At 40.7% G+C, this 16,905-nt stretch overlaps 2 long non-coding RNA genes across 3 annotated transcripts; one reads left to right on the top strand and one right to left on the bottom strand.

Annotated features, from left to right (window-relative positions):
- Window positions 1-477: 477 nt before the first annotated feature.
- LOC138975732 (uncharacterized) lies at window positions 478-12,176 on the top strand. 2 transcript variants are annotated; one of them, XR_011458726.1, is made up of 6 exons: window positions 478-952; window positions 5,827-5,922; window positions 6,396-6,490; window positions 7,125-7,187; window positions 7,528-7,621; window positions 10,871-12,176. It is a non-coding gene; the product is annotated as an uncharacterized lncRNA (long non-coding RNA). The 2 variants fall into 2 exon arrangements; XR_011458725.1 differs by lacking the exon at window positions 478-952 and having other exon boundaries at window positions 5,396-5,922.
- Window positions 1,248-5,392, bottom strand: LOC138975733 (uncharacterized). Its single transcript, XR_011458727.1, has 3 exons — window positions 4,451-5,392; window positions 3,573-3,663; window positions 1,248-2,602 (listed from the first exon to the last, which is right to left on the bottom strand). It is a non-coding gene; the product is annotated as an uncharacterized lncRNA (long non-coding RNA).
- Window positions 12,177-16,905: the final 4,729 nt, after the last annotated feature.

Below are 16,905 nucleotides of genomic sequence, written 5' to 3' on the forward strand. Positions count from 1 at the left end.
TCGTTGACGTCAAGGCCGGGCTTCTTGATGAGTGGGCGGACAACGGCAGACTTGAAGCAGTCGGGAACGACGCCTGTGGCCAGGGAGATGTTGATGATATCTGTGATAGACGGCAGGAGCTTGTCCAGACACTTGGTGAAGAGGAAGCCTGGCAGGGGGTCTAGCTCGCAGGTCTTGATGGCTGTCTTGGTGATGAGTAGCTTGACGTGGTTTTGAGTGACAGGCTGAAAGCACGTGAGGGGGGAGCCGGAGAAGGAGGGGGAGGGTGGGGACGGGACGAAGGGCTCCTGATCGAGTGTTCTCCGAAGGGGGGGGGGGGGAGGGCTGGGCCTTAGCCCCCTCCCCCCCTAAATCCGCCACTGCTGTCTATCTCGATATGTGTAAAATGTCATATTTTCGTCCACAAAACGAATGACGTATAATCTAGAAGTGATGTTGTTCACACAGGGTCCAATAGGGCTGAAAACGACATTGTTAGCTTTAAGGCTGTTCTTAACCAGACGAACCTTTGGTTCGCGAACTAGGTTCGTGGGGTTCGGCGAACCTCAAGACTGGTTCGGCGAACTTGTCTTGGTTCTTAACCAGACGAACCTGAGTTTTCGAACTAGGTTTGGGAGGTTCGGCGAACTAGGTTCGGGGTTTGCAAGTCATGTCTTGGGAACCTTGAAGATCGGGCCGAACCTTTGACTCTTCTGCCAAGGAGGAAGACAAATTATTGAAAAACTGAATCTCAATGGCGGACGAAATCACCCAAGTCAAAATTACATTTTCTGAGATTTTATAAAAACAACGCTTGAACGAAAAGGTAGAATGGTGACTTCCGTTCGATTTCAAGTTAAGCTTTTCACTTTTCCGAGCAAGACAACCGCTGAGAGTGAAAAAACGCCGCTGTTCGACTTCGAAATTTCCAGTCGTAGACGACCTTCGCTTCTGCAGCATTGTGTTAGTGCAGGTGAGGCAGTGTTACTCATTTCGCTGAGCTCGTTTTCGTATTGTTGTGCATTAGGACAAAGAAACTACAATGGGAAGAAGGATAACTTCCTCATTGGGCATGCTTAGAAATGAGAATGGCTAAATACGAGTTATTCCCCTTTGCTGCATGCTGATCAGGCTGTCTCCTGCTTTGTTATGACTAGTACAGTCGATCTTTCTCATGTTGTGACTTGCTTTATTTTCACATTTTCGGTATTTAAAACAGCAAACACACACACACACACACACACACACATACACTGAAGAAGTTTCCATTCTGATTCGGTTATTTTATTTGGTGCTATATGTTTGCTTCACATTGTTTCTTCTTTTACATTGCTTGAGGTATCCCAATTCGCTAAACACATCCATAATGCATGCATGGCTCATTCGAAAGAGGGCAACTGAACAACTGATGCCCAATAGCAATAAATACTGAACAACTGAACAATAAATAGCAATAAATGATGACAGCGCCAAGTTTTTAAGTACAAAGTGAAATCCTGTGACTGGACAAAGGCACAATTACAAAATACAAATAAAAAAATCGAGGCTCATTTTAAATTAAGTTCTCAGCTCATGGGGAAGCATAAGGTGACCCTAGAAACCGAAATTAGGAGACCTCCCGCCCCCAGGGCAGACTACACAAAAAAAAAAGGGGGGGGGGGGGGGGGCTAATTTGTGAAAAAGTATAAAAGGAATCGAAAACTGTATACATGTATTTAGTTAATACCCAAAAAATTGTATAGTATATACAATGTCAGACCCTAAAGAAAGTTTGTTAGTCATTGCTTAGGCAAAACAAAGCAAAATAGCCTGTTTACGGTATCCCGACCAACCCTATTTTTCTAGACCAACCCTAGACTTTTTTTGGGGGGGCATTTGGAGAAAAAGAAAAAGAAAAAAAATCAATTTTGTTCCTGTTTTTTTGCAAAATAATTTAAAAAGATGGTTATAAAAAAAAATTAAGAAAAGCCGATTTATCGACCCTCTTTTTGTGTGCCTATGTTACTGTAAACAGACTAAAAGGTACATCAGAAACAACACACCAGGGAGGGTCCAAAATTGTATCAAAATATAGATGGTAGGGAATTCAAAATAAAAAAGACAATAGACAAAACATGTACTTCGGCTGATAGAGCCTTCTTTAATTTTTGACTCATTAAGTCCATGCTCCGAGAGTCCTTTTTTTAATTTTGAATTGCCTACCATCAATTTTTTTTTATACAATTTTGGACCCTCTTTGTACGGAGAGAGTTGGCAATTGTTAATCACATTCTCTCATCTCATTGACTCTCCTTCAGCTCCTTGGTAACATGCGTTCCCGTCTCTGCCAGGATTGGACACAGCAGCAGATAACCGGTAAATATGTAACAGGCATAAATGGCAAAATAGCTCGCCTCGCCTGATAATATATGAGACGACTGTTCTACTACAAAGTCTTTCTTGGGAGGCTTGGCTAATTTACTCGCTCGTTTTACACGGGGTTCCATCGTTTTCTTTTCTAATCGGAAAACCTTGCTCCTCAGTTTGTTGACCTTCTGCCGAAGTTCCGCTTCACGAGGGGATGGGGAGGATGACGACTTTGATGCTTTACATCCTATGTCCTCCAGGATCGCCTGAATGTCATCTAAAAAAGAAAACACACATAAAATAACATAACAAGTTACAACCTGGAAGAAATTAAAACATGTGTAATTAAATCACAAAATGAAAATAAACAATAGCGTAGGAAGGCAGGCCAGAAATGAAGTGTGTTAGCAACTATGGATACGATGTGGAACAATGATGGAATTGACCTTGTTTGGTACTGAATGGGTGAGGCCATTAGAACTGTACCCACGGAATACGCGCTATATAAGCTTCATACTGATTGATTGATTGATTGATTGATTAGGACAACAGTACCAGGTAAACTCCTCACACACCATGCCTCTTTCTTTCTTTCTTTATTTGGTGTTTAACGTCGTTTTCAACCACGAAGCTTATATCGCTACGGGGAAAGGGGGGGGGGGGGGAGATGGGAATAGAGCCACTTAATTGTTTCTTGTTACACCATGCCTCTAACAGGATATGTTTCCCATCTTTACGTGTTGGAACTACAGGTACAATTTCATCCATCCATGCATCCGCCCTATACAGCTTCTTCTTCTTCTTCTGCGCTCGTGGGCTGAAACTCCCACGTGCACTCATTTTTTTTGCACAAGTGGAATTTTACGTGTATGATCGTATTTAGGCAGCCATACGCCGCTTTCGGAGGAAGCGTGCGGGGTATTTTTGTGTTTCTAAAACCCACCGAACTCTGACATGGATTACAGGATCTTTTTCGTGCGTACTTGGTCTTGTGCTTGCGTGTACACATGAAGGGGGATAAGTCACTAGCAGGTCTGCACATAAGTTGACCTGGGAGATCGGAAACATCTCCACACTTAACCCACCAGGCGGCCGCGACCGGGATTCGAACACTCGACCTTCCGAGTTAATAGACCGACGTCTTACCACCCCGCCTGTCACCCTATACAGCAATTATCAACTATGTAATGGATGGGTTTAAACATTTTTTGATGTCAGGGTGTTCTTCATGGTTAAAAATCTCTTACCTGGTTGAACAATTTGTGCATCAGGCGACAGGTCGGTGCTGGCTTCATTTGTAGCTACCCTTTGCGATGGTGGCTTCCTCCCACTAGCAACCTGCAAATGCACAGCTCTTTAACTGACAAACTCACAACCAACACCCAGTCACAATGAAACAATTCTCCCAATTTCATGGCATTGGTCTTAGGCCACACAAAAAAGTGTATGTTTCTCGTAAGGCAAAACAAAAAATAATCTGTTTACAGTATCCGGACCGACCCTATTATTTTCCCACCGGCCCTAGACTTTTTTGGGGCATTAAAAAATTAAATTAAAATATTCAGATGGCTAAAATACAAAAATAAAAAGCCGACCTACCGACGCTATTTTTGGGGGGCCTATGTTACCTTAAACAGACTTTTTTTGTGGCCTAACATGACTAAAGGTGGAGATTTTTTTTCTAAACTTTTTTTTTTAAACCATCTTTTTAACTTATTTTGTTGAAAAGCAGGAAAACAATTGATTTTCGAATACCCCTTTTATTTTTGAAAATGCAAAATAAAAGTCTAGGGTCGTCGGGAAAACATAGGTAGGGTCAGGTGACCAGAAACATACAACTTTTTTGTTGTTGACGCCGACCCTATACTTTTTTTGCCATTTGGGGCTGTTTTTTGGCAAAATAAGTTCATCATATCATTATAATCAAGACGTCAATCCAAAATAAGTAACTTTTTTTTGTTGGCCTTATCATTTTTTTGCGCTAAATGCAAACAGGCATTATTTGATGGGAACAATGCTGTTTTTTTTCAATTCTTACATCAGCCTCAAACTTGTCATTACTCAGCCTGCATTTAATAGTGTGCTTCATTGGTTTGCAAAAACCTAAAACCAATAAATAAATAACCTTCGGTGGTGGATTGGGCACTGCAAACAATGTCGGGACAGCATTCCACACAAGTGATCCTCTCTGCAGGATTGTTTTACTGGTTGGCCTCAAAGTGATCAGTACAAAGCTTGAGACCTTGAACATCAGCTGGCTGCAGCTTTTCAAAGTCCTCTCGCCTTGTGAATTGCATCCATATTCTGCACCTAGTTTGACAATAAAAACAACAATGTTATTGTTAAACTAAGCAAAAAGGAAAGACAAAAAAAGCTAAATCAGATCTTCAGTCTAAATCTAACGCTCTGCCTGAACGCAAAACGGATGAGTGATGTACCTTTGTACTGTAGTTTTCCCGTAAGCAAGGTTTGATAAAGGTTTCGGCAAATATGCCCACGGGTAGTTTGTCATCAAGTGTAAACTGTTGTTTTGTACTGACTGCTGACTCACACTCACAGTCGTAAGTACAGTGTACACATGCACACACAGGTACACACGCAGACACACGCGTACATAGTACAGCTAGTACAGAAATCTCAGGATGAACCGATCCATGCTATGTTTGTAATATTTCATTTGCATATTAGTTCTATAAATACTGTAGTATCATGATTCATAGCAGACAAAAATGCCCAGAGACAGTTGGCTTATCTGAGTGAGTTGACTCGAGCCATTGCATTCTCATTCTGAAGAAGGTAAACCTGATGAAATAATCACTGCACAACCCACCTTTTTTCTTCTTTAGGGAACTTGTGGAAAGTTTTCCCGAAGCAGCTCTGTTTGTAACGGGCGTTCTTGCAACAAAAAGCCGAGCACAATTTACCACCACCTCGCACGCGATCGGTACCTACGCGATCCGCCATTTTGTTTTCGCCGTCAGCATGTAACTAGGGACGATAACCCACAAACACTTTTTCGCATTTTCTTCGCAAGTTCCACGTCTTCCTTATGTACAGTGTTTGATTAGGATCATCTAGTATGATATGAATAAAAGCAGGAATGACTTCGGCATGTAAACGCATTGATTTTGTCGAAATCAGCACAGCAGTAAGCTAGATTCTTTCTGCTCAATTTGTTTAATTTTTTTCTTCAAAAGTTTATGACTTTGATTTTGATTGTTTGTTTATCTCATCGGCACAACATCCATCAGGCAAAATATCAATATGTTGAATGATAACGTTGAGATAAGGAAGTTCACACATTTATCTGCTTGCAACAACAATCGCAAGGACAGATCTATCTGCTTCGTTGACTGCTAGATTTTCATTGAATTTCCCAAGTAATGATGATCTCGTTTTCAATTAGATCTGGACAGTGTTTGTGTTCTTAGATTCATGATTGACCATGCAGGCTGATTGAGATCATAACATTGTGTTTGTTTGTGCTGGTGCAATGTGCAGATCAATGGCCCGGACCGCAGGATGACCCAGTGATCAATACAACTTGCGTTCACCACTCAACATTGTCTTCCACCTAACTCAAGGGCAAAAATAAAGGTACATGGTGGTGAAATCATTGTGCAATTTATGTCTGTGAAGATCAAGATAGTTCTTAGCACTAACTGATCATGCTTATTATTATCAAGTTACATACACACTCCGCCCCAGCTCCACCCTAAACCCATAACAACACTCTCCAGTCCAACTACCCCCACCCTTCCGTGCAACATATGTTGCCGTCTGTACCTTGTTTGTGGTTATGGGGAGTGCTCAAATAGTTCCATAACTGTTAATATAAATTAAAAGTACTGAGAGTTTCATTTTCCATTGCTCTTCCCCTTCCTCACGTCACATTACACACTCCCTTTGCCCCATCCCCCACCCCCTCTCTCTTTCTATGCTCTCTTTTTTCTTTTACTTCTTCTTCTCTTTCTCTCTCTCTCTACCTGTATAAATCAGCTCTCTGGTTGTTGCTTCTGTAAGTGTAATGTAAAGTTCTACATCTCTGCATTTGTATTGTCATTTTTCAGAATGCCCTTGTAATAACTTCAGCGTCTGCCCATGGAGTCTATATAGGTCAAAGTCTCAAATGTGATGTGATCAAGAGGATGCCGCAATGATCCAGGTAATATTGCAAATACTCAAACTGATCTAAAAGCAGAAGCATAACGTGATCCACAAACATTTCTGCTTAAACATTACAGGGTTACAGTACACTTACAGAAAAACAGCTGGATGTTAGTGCATAATTATCTGCAAGTGCAAGCAACATCGACCCTCTCCCCCTGCTCTTTTTCCATCAGCAAGAGCAACATTTATTTTCATGTACAACTTTTCTAGTGCCTCTTATGTTGTATAACTGTTGATATTTAAATGAAGCAAGTGTTTGTTTTCAATGGCACTGCATTTCCCATGTACACACACACACACACACACACACACACACACACACACACACACACACATTGTCTCTGCCTGTCTGTCTGTCTGTCTGTGTCTGTCTGTCTCTCTATCTGTCTCTCTCTGTCTCTCTCTCTCTCTGTCTCTCTATTTCTCTGTTTTTACATAAGTAATTTTGATCACTTGCACTTCACTGGGATTTAGTTACTGAATCAGTCATTCAGTGAGAGTGTTATACTGTAGAGTAAGAGTATTGAGTCTGCTGCTGCTGCTGCTGTTGTTCTTACTCATTACTGTTTTTCCTCTCTGCATAATTCTTGTTCTCCCTTAAATTGCTGGTGTTATTTTCATCATTACAGTATCTGTCCATTGAGTCTGCGTCTGAGCTGTGATGGGACCAAAAAGATTCCAGAATGAAAGAGGTAACTTTTACTGATCTTTATTTAGTTTATGGAGAAGTTGGTTCACATAATGCATTACAGAGTTGCTGCCTTTTTAGATATATTAAACATTGTACCAGTCATTACATGATCAAACTGTGTTAGCCACCCCACCTTCCCCGGTTTCCAGCTATCCTTCTATCCCCGCCTCTAAACCCCCACCCCAATCCTTCCATCTCCCCCAAATCAAATTTACTGACACAACACTGATTTTCATTTTACCTTATTTAAGTGTTCTTTGAATAAAATTATATAGCCTGTTGCTGCTGCAAATGTTGTTGTGACTGTTCTTCCTCAGTGTATATTTTTTTCGTTTCCTCAGAATGCAGTTCTCCCATGCACCACAGCGTCTATCAATGGAGTCTACAATATTGTCTGGGATGTGATTTGAGCAAGAGCATGTCAGAATGATCAAGGTAACTTTTTAAACACACAGAACTGATCAAACTGTAGAATTCAAGTACACAATTTCAGATGTTTTCAAATGCATAACATACTGCAACAGTCAGGGTCTTTCTCCACATAAAGAGTGTGAGGTTTTCTTGGTAAAATTGCGATTTTTGTCGCTATGCGCAGAGTGCGACCTTTTTATTTGATTTTTGTACTATAAAGGCAGATATTCAAATAAAAGAAAGTCTTGCATGGGGAGGAAGGAATATGCATGAGGCTTTTGACAAGACAAACTGTCCTTATTAGAGCCTAAACATACGTTCCTTACCGTTAGAACCAAAATGTCGGACATCATAGATGCTCCAATTAAACAAAAGAAGGGCATCCTTTTACTTAAACATAATTATACACTGTACCGCACATTAATAACCTGGTTGTGTTCTGTGGCAGTGCATAGTGGGAACCTTTTTGCTTAATGAATTTCACATGTGTCTGTAACTTGAATCTCCACCAAAAGAAGCTGGACGTAAAAAGGGGTGTCTAAAAAAAAGCGCCATATTTCCTTTTTGATCTCTTTTTTTTCGCAGTCAAAAATGTGATTAAAAAGAAAATAGGGAGGTTTTTTTTACCATCCTGTATAGTCTTGTTGTTCCCATGTAAAAACCTAGTCAAACATGTGGTGTCTGATATGCTGGGTAATATGGTGAGGAACATGCCTTTAAAGGCCCAGTGATAATTGTGAAAGCCGTTCTGCTCAGCTGGAATTTGATGAATTTTGTTGTTGTTGTGTTTAATGAAATGAATTCGCAAAAAGGAAAATTTTTTTTTTTACTGTTCACACAAAGCACTTGTAGATAGTTGGTATGTGCCGCATGTCAGGGGTGGTCTTATTCAATCAATCAATATGAGGCTTATATTGCGCGTATTCCGTGGGTACAGTTCTAAGCGCAGGGATTTTTATTTTTTTAATTTTTTTTATTTTTATGCAATTTATATCGCGCACATATTCAAGGCGCAGGGATTTATTTATGCCGTGTGAGATGGAATTTTTTTACACAATACATCACGCATTCACATCGGCCAGCAGATCGCAGCCATTTTGGCGCATATCCTACTTTTCACGGCCTATTATTCCAAGTCACACGGGTATTTTGGTGGACATTTTTATCTATGCCTATACAATTTTGCCAGGAAAGACCCTTTTGTCAATCGTGGGATCTTTAACGTGCACACCCCAATGTAGTGTACACGGAAGGGACCTCGGTTTTTCGTCTCATCCGAAAGACTAGCACTTGAACCCACCTCCTAGGTTAGGAAAGGGGGGAGAAAATTGCTAACGCCCTGACCCAGGGTCGAACTCGCAACCTCTTGCTTCCGAGCGCAAGTGCGTTACCACTCCGCCACCCGGTCCTAATACATACAGGTAAACTGACAGGTACTTTTCCACAGTGGAACCCCCCTTTCAGACCCATTCATTTCAGACTTCCTCCTTTTTAAGGTCTTGCTTCTTTAGATGTTCTGTGACGGGTGAAGTGGCGCGCAGTGGTAAGACGTCAGCCTCCTAATCGGGAGGTCGTGAGTTCGAATCCCGGTCGCTGCCGCCTGGTGGGTTAAGAGTGGAGATTTTTCCGATCTCCCAGGTCAACTTATGTGCAGACCTGCTTAGTGACTTAATCCCCTTCGTGTGTACACGCAAGCACAAGACCAAGTGCGCACGGAAAAGATCCTGTAAACCATGTCGGAGTTCGGTGGGTTATGGAAACACGAAAATACCCAGCATGCCTACTCAACGAAAGCGGAGTGAAGCTGACTATGCTCTCAGAGTATAGTGTGGGGAACCCAAATGGGCAAATGAGCTCACACGTCACCAGAATTTCTGGAACGCTGAAGAAGAAGAAGATGTTCTGTTCATAACCTGTAAATTACCCCCATTTTTAGACCCCTTCCATTTTAAGACTTGATTTTCTCACATTTTTTAAGGTCTTAAAAGGGGTTTCCCCTGTACTCCTAAAAAACCCTGACCCACAAAGTAATTTAATTATAACTGCTGTAATCGTTCCTTCCGTGTGCTATTATCTGTGGGTTTTTTTTTTCTCCTGTGTTGTCTCATCCTCTGTGCGCCCTGAAAGAGACCTCCGGGTCGAAATTGCCGTACCTTGTCTTATCCAGCTGTGATCCCGCCTTCGTATTAATGTGAGGGCAGTACCTTTTTTAAACTTTCAATATTGACCGTACGTTTTGCATAAAACACCAATAATGAATTAAAAATACATCAGAAAATTATTTCCTCACTATACACAATAACCCCTCATTTAAAGGCTGACAAAGTCCTATTTAATTAGTTTACTTACTTCCAGGGCTTTTCCCATCGTTGCGGGGATGTATAAATTAAGCTTCCTGCAAAGTTTTAGGTTTGAAGTCCTTACCAATTACAAGAAATAATCAATTCTTTATAAAGTTTATTGCTATCTTTAGAAACAGTTCTCCAGGGCTTGGGCTATTTTTAGACCGTCAACACAGACAGTACAGCTTCGTCAATCCCCGCGTGAAGGAAATCGCTCACCTTCCACGTGCAAAACGTAGTGATATTGACACGCCAGATTAGCGCGGTAGCGGATTGTGCTAAGCAGGAAAGCGCGCTTTTCTGTATTCTTGTTAACTTCGCAATTTCCGGAAAACATCCACTTTCACTTTGAGACTGTTCTGTTTACATTCGACACTATCAACACCACTTTGCAATACTGAAATAATTTTTTCTGTTTTTGAAAGCTACAGCCAATCGTTATTATATCCCCTTAGGTACAGTTTTATAACATTATTGGCACATGTAAACAATAGGAATTAATTAATGAACGCTACGAAAAGGGCAGCCTTTAACCTATGAACTTGCAACTGTGTTGACCTGTGTAATGTAACATAGACCACCACCATCTCTCTCTCTGTCTCTGTCTCTCTCTCTCTCTTACACCCCTTACCTGTTCGCAAACCTTTACCCAAATGTATGCTAAATGTATATACTAATTTATCATATATATACAATACAAGACAAGACAAGACATGGCAAGACAAGACAAGTTAGGAAAAGGTTGCCAGTAGGCCAATAGAGGGATGACAAGACAAGGCATGACAAGACAAGACAGGACAGGACAGGGACCAACAAAAAAAAGAAAGAAAAAAAGAAAGATAACTAATTCGGTCAACAGATGTTAAAGAAATAAGCATTTGTTTGGGTTGAATGTTTGGGTGTCACCCTGTATATATTTGTATTTTTGCAGGACAGGGTCGAGTTGTGATGATGTCAGGGCGACTGAAGACACACCAACAAGTATTCTTCGGAAGTGTTTGGAACACAAATGAACATTATTTCATAATAAAAAGGCGGCTGACATTGATGTTCATATCGGTTCATGTTCATATTCTCAGCACAGACGTGTGCTTAGAAATCGGATGTTTAAGAACAAGAGACAACCCTGAATAAAGCCTTATGAAATATGGTTGGAGCTGGATCAAAAGTGTGTGTGTGTGTGATTGAAGGGCAACATTTATAAATGATGAGACAGAAAGCTAAAGCACATCCTTTTATCGTACGTTCCATATCGTCCTCCTACTTTAAATGCTTGCTAATACAGACGTTCTCCAAGAAAATGTCTATCCAGTAATGTTTTGTTTATCGCAATGAAAGCTTTTTTTGAGAAGAATGAAGAGGAATCAAATTTTTAAAAAACAAAAAAACAAGACAATTGAATTGCTCAAAACGTAAAGAAACAGGATGATTTTGGTTCAGTAGTACTATTTGTAGACCCTTAAAGCAATACATCCACAAGGGATTCCAGTGTATCAGTGCAAATAGAAAATTTCTGATATAACTTGAAAATTAAAACAGACTGAATTGTGATAAAAAGAACCAAAATACCGAGTAGTTTTTTTTTTTAGGTCTCCCTCTTCACTCAATCCCCAAACTCATATTCTGTACCGAAAAGAGCTCAAACACACACGTGGACAGACAGACACGCACACACACTTTGGTAAACATCATGTATGCTTCTCGACTCTGCTGATCCACAAAATTTTAGAAATATCGCTATCATCATTTATTTTTGGTCACCGTCTTTCCCTTTTCACAGGCAAGTTTTTGTGTGTAGCATTTCCCATAGAACCCCGATGGCTCCACGGTAGACACAATGATCAGTCCATACCAGTCATGTTATTTTCTCGAATCAATTTATAACCTTTAACCCAGGAGGGTAAATGACATGGAAGGCTTCGGGTAATCTTGAACTTTAATGTGTTAAATTCATAGCTCATAATTCAGAGGCATTCAAGCCTCCAAATTTGGAGAACCTGCACTTGTAATCATAACAAGTCTTTTAGATCCCTTTAAAGTCACGGAATGAACTCCGATGAACTGTACGAATCATAGCGTACTCTGGTACGAATGCATTTTGTTCACATGCGTCAAAGAAGGAATTATCCGTGTCAGCGGACAGGGGAGGCAACTTTGTCGTGTAATTGAAGTCCCTTGGTTGACAACCTACGCCATTTTCGCCGATCAAACAACCAAATTAATTAATTATGCTTAGGTTTGGAATTGGAGCTTAATCCGTCAATTAATTTCATGATAAATGTTCTTGGGCTTGATTACAGGTACTTGGATCTAAAATAAGTCAAGTATGCCACTCGATTCTGAGCTATGAATTTAACACACTAAAGTTCAAGATTACCAGGCTTCGTGCACCATGATCAAGTCGGAAGGAGAGACCCAAATCGACAACCAGCACGGAGTTACCACTCAATCGGTGATTTCGTCTTGGAGGCAGCCATTTTTGGAAGGGGAATAACTTACTTGCTTTTATTGTCGACTCGGAGTGAGCTCCCCTCGTTTGTCGGCGATCCAGGTTTCGTGTCTTAACCTTTGCCGTGCTTCCTGGGTTCACCTGTACCCAGAGACACACTAAAATCATTGTAACTCTGGAACCATTAAAGGTATCGTTTTGAAATTTTAAGTATCTCTCACACACCTAATTTGCTCTCTGTCTGCAAATTTTTAGTGTGTACATGACAAAACATCAGAATTAATTGATTATGATAATTTACATAAACACTACCGATGGCGCGGGTTCACACATACCCATACTTTTAAAGAGTAGTAGTGATTGTAACTATCCCTCTGCCGACGGCGCGGGTTCTGCTACACCCATAATTACCAAAGCGGCGGAACAGTGTCTGTCTGCCTGTTTGTCTCCAAGAGACTGTCTGTCTCTCTGTTTGTCTGTCCGTATCTCTCTGTCTGTATGTCTGTTGTCAGTTGCTCTGTCTGTCTGTCTGTCTGTCTATCCGTCTATCTGACTGTCTGACTGTCTGTCTCTGTCTCTCTCTCTCTGTCTGTCTCTCTCTCTGTCTGTCTCTCTCTCTCTGTCTCTCTCTCTTAGTCTCTCTCTCTGTCTCTCTCTCTTAGTCTCTGTCTCTGTCTCTCTTTCTTAGTCTCTCTCTCTTTCTTTCTTAGTCTCTCTCTCTCTCTCTTTCTTAGTCTCTCTCTCTTAGTCTCTCTCTCTCTCTTTCTTAGTCTCTCGCTCTCTCTCTTTCTTAGTCTCTCTCTCTCTTTCTTAGTCTCTCTCTCTCTTTCTCTCTCTTTCTTAGTCTCTCTCTCTCTCTCTCTCTCTTAGTCTCTCTCTCTATCTTTCTTAGTCTCTCTCTCTCTCTTAGTCTCTCTCTCTTTCTTAGTCTCTCTTTCTCTCTCTCTTTCTCAGTCTCTCTCTCTCTCTTTCTTAGTCTCTCTCTCTCTCTTTTTTAGTCTCTCTCTCTCTCTTTCTTAGTCTCTCTCTCTCTCTTTCTTAGTCTCTCTCTCTCTTTCTTAGTCTCTCTCTCTCTCTCTCTCTCTAGCTCTTTTTTAGTCTCTCTCTCTCTCTCTTTCTTAGTCTCTCTCTCTCTCTTTCTTAGTCTCTCTCTCTCTCTCTCTCTCTTTCTTAGTCTCTCTTTCTCTCTCTTTCTTAGTCTCTCTCTCTCTCTCTTTCTTAGTCTCTCTCTCTCTCTTTCTTAGTCTCTCTCTCTTTCTTAGTCTCTCTCTCTCTTTCTTAGTCTCTCTCTCCCTCTCTTTCTTAGTCTCTCTCTCTCTCTCTTTCTTAGTCTCTCTCTCTCTTTCTTAGTCTCTCTCTCTCTCTCTTTATCTGTCTCTCTCTCTCTCTCTTTATTTGTCTCTCTCTCTATCTTTCTTAGTCTCTCTCTCTCTCTTTCTTAGTATCTCTCTCTCTCTCTCTTTCTTAGTCTCTATCTCTCTCTTTCTTAGTCTCTCTCTTTCTTTCTTAGTCTCTCTCTCTCTTTCTTAGTCTCTCTCTCTTTCTTAGTCTCTCTCTCTCTTTCTTAGTCTCTCTCTCTTTCTTAGTCTCTCTCTCTCTCTTTCTTAGTCTCCCTCTCTCTCTTTCTTAGTCTCTCTCTCTCTCTTTCTTAGTCTCTCACTCTCTTTCTTAGACTCTCTCTCTCTTTCTTAGTCTCTCTCTCTCTCTTTCTTAGTCTCTCTCTCATTCTTAGTCTCTCTCTCTCTCTTTCTTAGTCTCTCTCTCTCTCTTTCTTAGTCTCTCTCTCTCTCTCTCTCTTTCTTAGTCTCTCAGTCTCTCTCAGTCTCTCCCTCCCCCTCTCCCTCCCCTGCAAGAGGTCGGTGAAGGGAGAAACTCGATGCAACCACTGAAGTAGCGCTGTGGGTTTCCCTGAACCCACCCCGTCGTTAGAGAAATAAACGGTAAAAACCCTCTTTCAAATGTATGGGTTCAGACAAACCCGCATCGTCGTTAGAGGAATAAACGGTAAAAACCCTCTTTCAAATGTATGGGTTCAGACAAACCCGCATCGTCGTTAGAGGAATAAACGGTAAAAACCCTCTTTCAAATGTATGGGTTCAGACAAACCCGCATCGTCGGGAGTGTGTAGTCAAAAGCGGCATCCGGCAAAGGTTAACTGGACGAACTAGTCCTTGAGTTTGCCGAACAAGTTCACCCAGTTAAGACACAAACCATGGTTCGCGAACCTTAGTTCGGCGAACCAATGGTTCGTCTGGTTAAGAACAGCCTTTACGAATACCTCTCTGAAGTCCGAAGCAGATAGCGTTCCAAAATCAAGAATCGATAAGCAAGAAAGGTAAAAAGACCAAAGAATAATATACTGGATCACGTGTGAACGAAGAAGGCGAAACAAATAACAGCAACGTTTCGACCATAGGGTCTTCTTCAGGCACATAAACAATGCAGACAAAAAAGAAGAATACAGACGATAGAACAGAAAGAAGAACAGTACTACAGATTCACAAACCAAAACAAACAGATAGAGAAGCAAGTCTGTCTTCTTCTTTTTATATTTAGTCAAGTTTTGACTAAATGTTTTAACGTAGGGGGGGAATCGAGACGAGGGTGTGGTGTATGTGTGTGTGTGTGTGTGTGTGTGTCTGTCTGTGTGTGTGTGTGTGTGCGTGTAGAACGATTCAGACTAAACTACTGGGCCGATCTTTATGAAATTTGACACGAGAGTTCCTGGGTATGATATCCCCGGACGTTTTTTTTTCATTTTTTCGATAAATACCTTTGATGACGTCATATCCGGCTTTTTGTAAAAGTTGAGGCGGCACTGTCACACCCTCATTGGCTCACGTAAGTGTAGCCTATGCGATGCTAACTTTTGTCTGTCTGTGCGTGCGTGCGTATGTATGTATGTATGTCTGTGGTAGAAACTTTAACATTTGAAGACGTCATATTACATTGACGTCACATTATGACGTACGAGGGTTAGACGTCACGCGATGGAATTACTGAAAGTCTCGGTGATTGTTATTTTGAGCGGGCCGAGACTATTTGGCAGTCGTGTCCATGTAAGTAGGCTACATGCAGACAGACAGATCTAGATCTAGTGTCTCGCTTTCTTGCACAGTTTCACCTATGCTCTTTCTGTGTGTGTGTGTGTGTGTGTGTGTGTGTGTGTGTGTGTGTGTGTGTGTGTGTGTGTGTGTGTGTGTATGTGTGTACTGTGTGTGTGTGTGTGTGACGGAGTTAGAGTTTGTGTTACTGTTTGTCGATTTCTTACGTGAGCCTTGAAGGCTTCGCCTCTTGTTTTTCAATTAAATTTATTGAAATTTTGGCAAATCAATCTTCGACGAAGGCCGGGGTTTGGTATTGCATTTCAGCTTGGTGGCTTAAAAACTAATGAGTGAGTTTGGTCATTAAAAATCGGAAACTTGTAATTAAAATTATTTTTTCATTAAACGATCTAAAAACAATTTCATCTTATCCTTCGTCATTTTCTGATTCCAAAAACATATACATATGTTATATTTGGATTAAAAACAATCTCTGAAAATTAAAAATATAAAAATTATGATCAAAAACGTATATATATATGATATGTTTGGATTAAAAACACGCTCAGAAAGTTAAAACGAAGAGAGGTACAGTAAAGCGTGCTATGAAGCACAGCGCAACCGCTGCCGCGCCAAACAGGCTCGTCACTTTCACTGCCTTTTGCACTCGCGGCGGACTACGTTTAGTTCAGTTTCATTCTGAGTTCCACAGCTTGACTAAATGTAGTAATTTCGCCTTACGCGACTTGTTACATTTAGTCAAGTTTTGACTAAATGTTTTAACATAGAGGGGGACTCGAGACGAGGGTCGGTGGTGTATGTGTGTGTGTGTGTGTGTGTGTGTGTGTGCGTATGTGTGTGTAGAGCAGCTATTCAGAGTAAACGACTGGACCGATCTTTATGAAATTTTACATGAGAGTTCCTGGGTATGATATCCCCAGAGTTTTTTAATTTTTTTCGATAAATGTTTTTGATGACGTCATATCCGGCTTTTTGTAAAAGTTGAGGCGGCACTGTCACACCCTCATTTTTCAATAAAATTGATTGAAATTTTGGCCAAGCAATCTTCAACAAAGGCCGGACTTTAGTATTGCATTTCAGCTTGGAGGCTTAACAATTGATCAATGACTTTGGTCATTACAAATCTGAAAATTGAAATTAAAACTACTTTTGTTATAAAATGATCCAAAATTACGTTCATCTTATTCTTCATTATTTTCTGATTCCAAAAACATATAAATATGTTATATGTGGATTAAAAACAAGCTCTGAAAATTAAAATATAAACATTATGATTAAGATTAAATTTCCGAAATCGATTTAAAAACAGTTGCAGCTTCTTCCTTGTCGGTTCCTGATTCCAAAAACATATATATATGATATGTTTGGATTAAAAACACGCTCAGAAAGTTAAAACGAAGAGAGGTACAGAAAAGCGTGCTATGCAGCACAGCGCAACCACTACCGCGCTAA

Source organism: Littorina saxatilis, linkage group LG9 (genome assembly GCF_037325665.1).
Source record: "Littorina saxatilis isolate snail1 linkage group LG9, US_GU_Lsax_2.0, whole genome shotgun sequence".
Lineage (NCBI taxonomy): Eukaryota > Metazoa > Mollusca > Gastropoda > Littorinimorpha > Littorinidae > Littorina > Littorina saxatilis.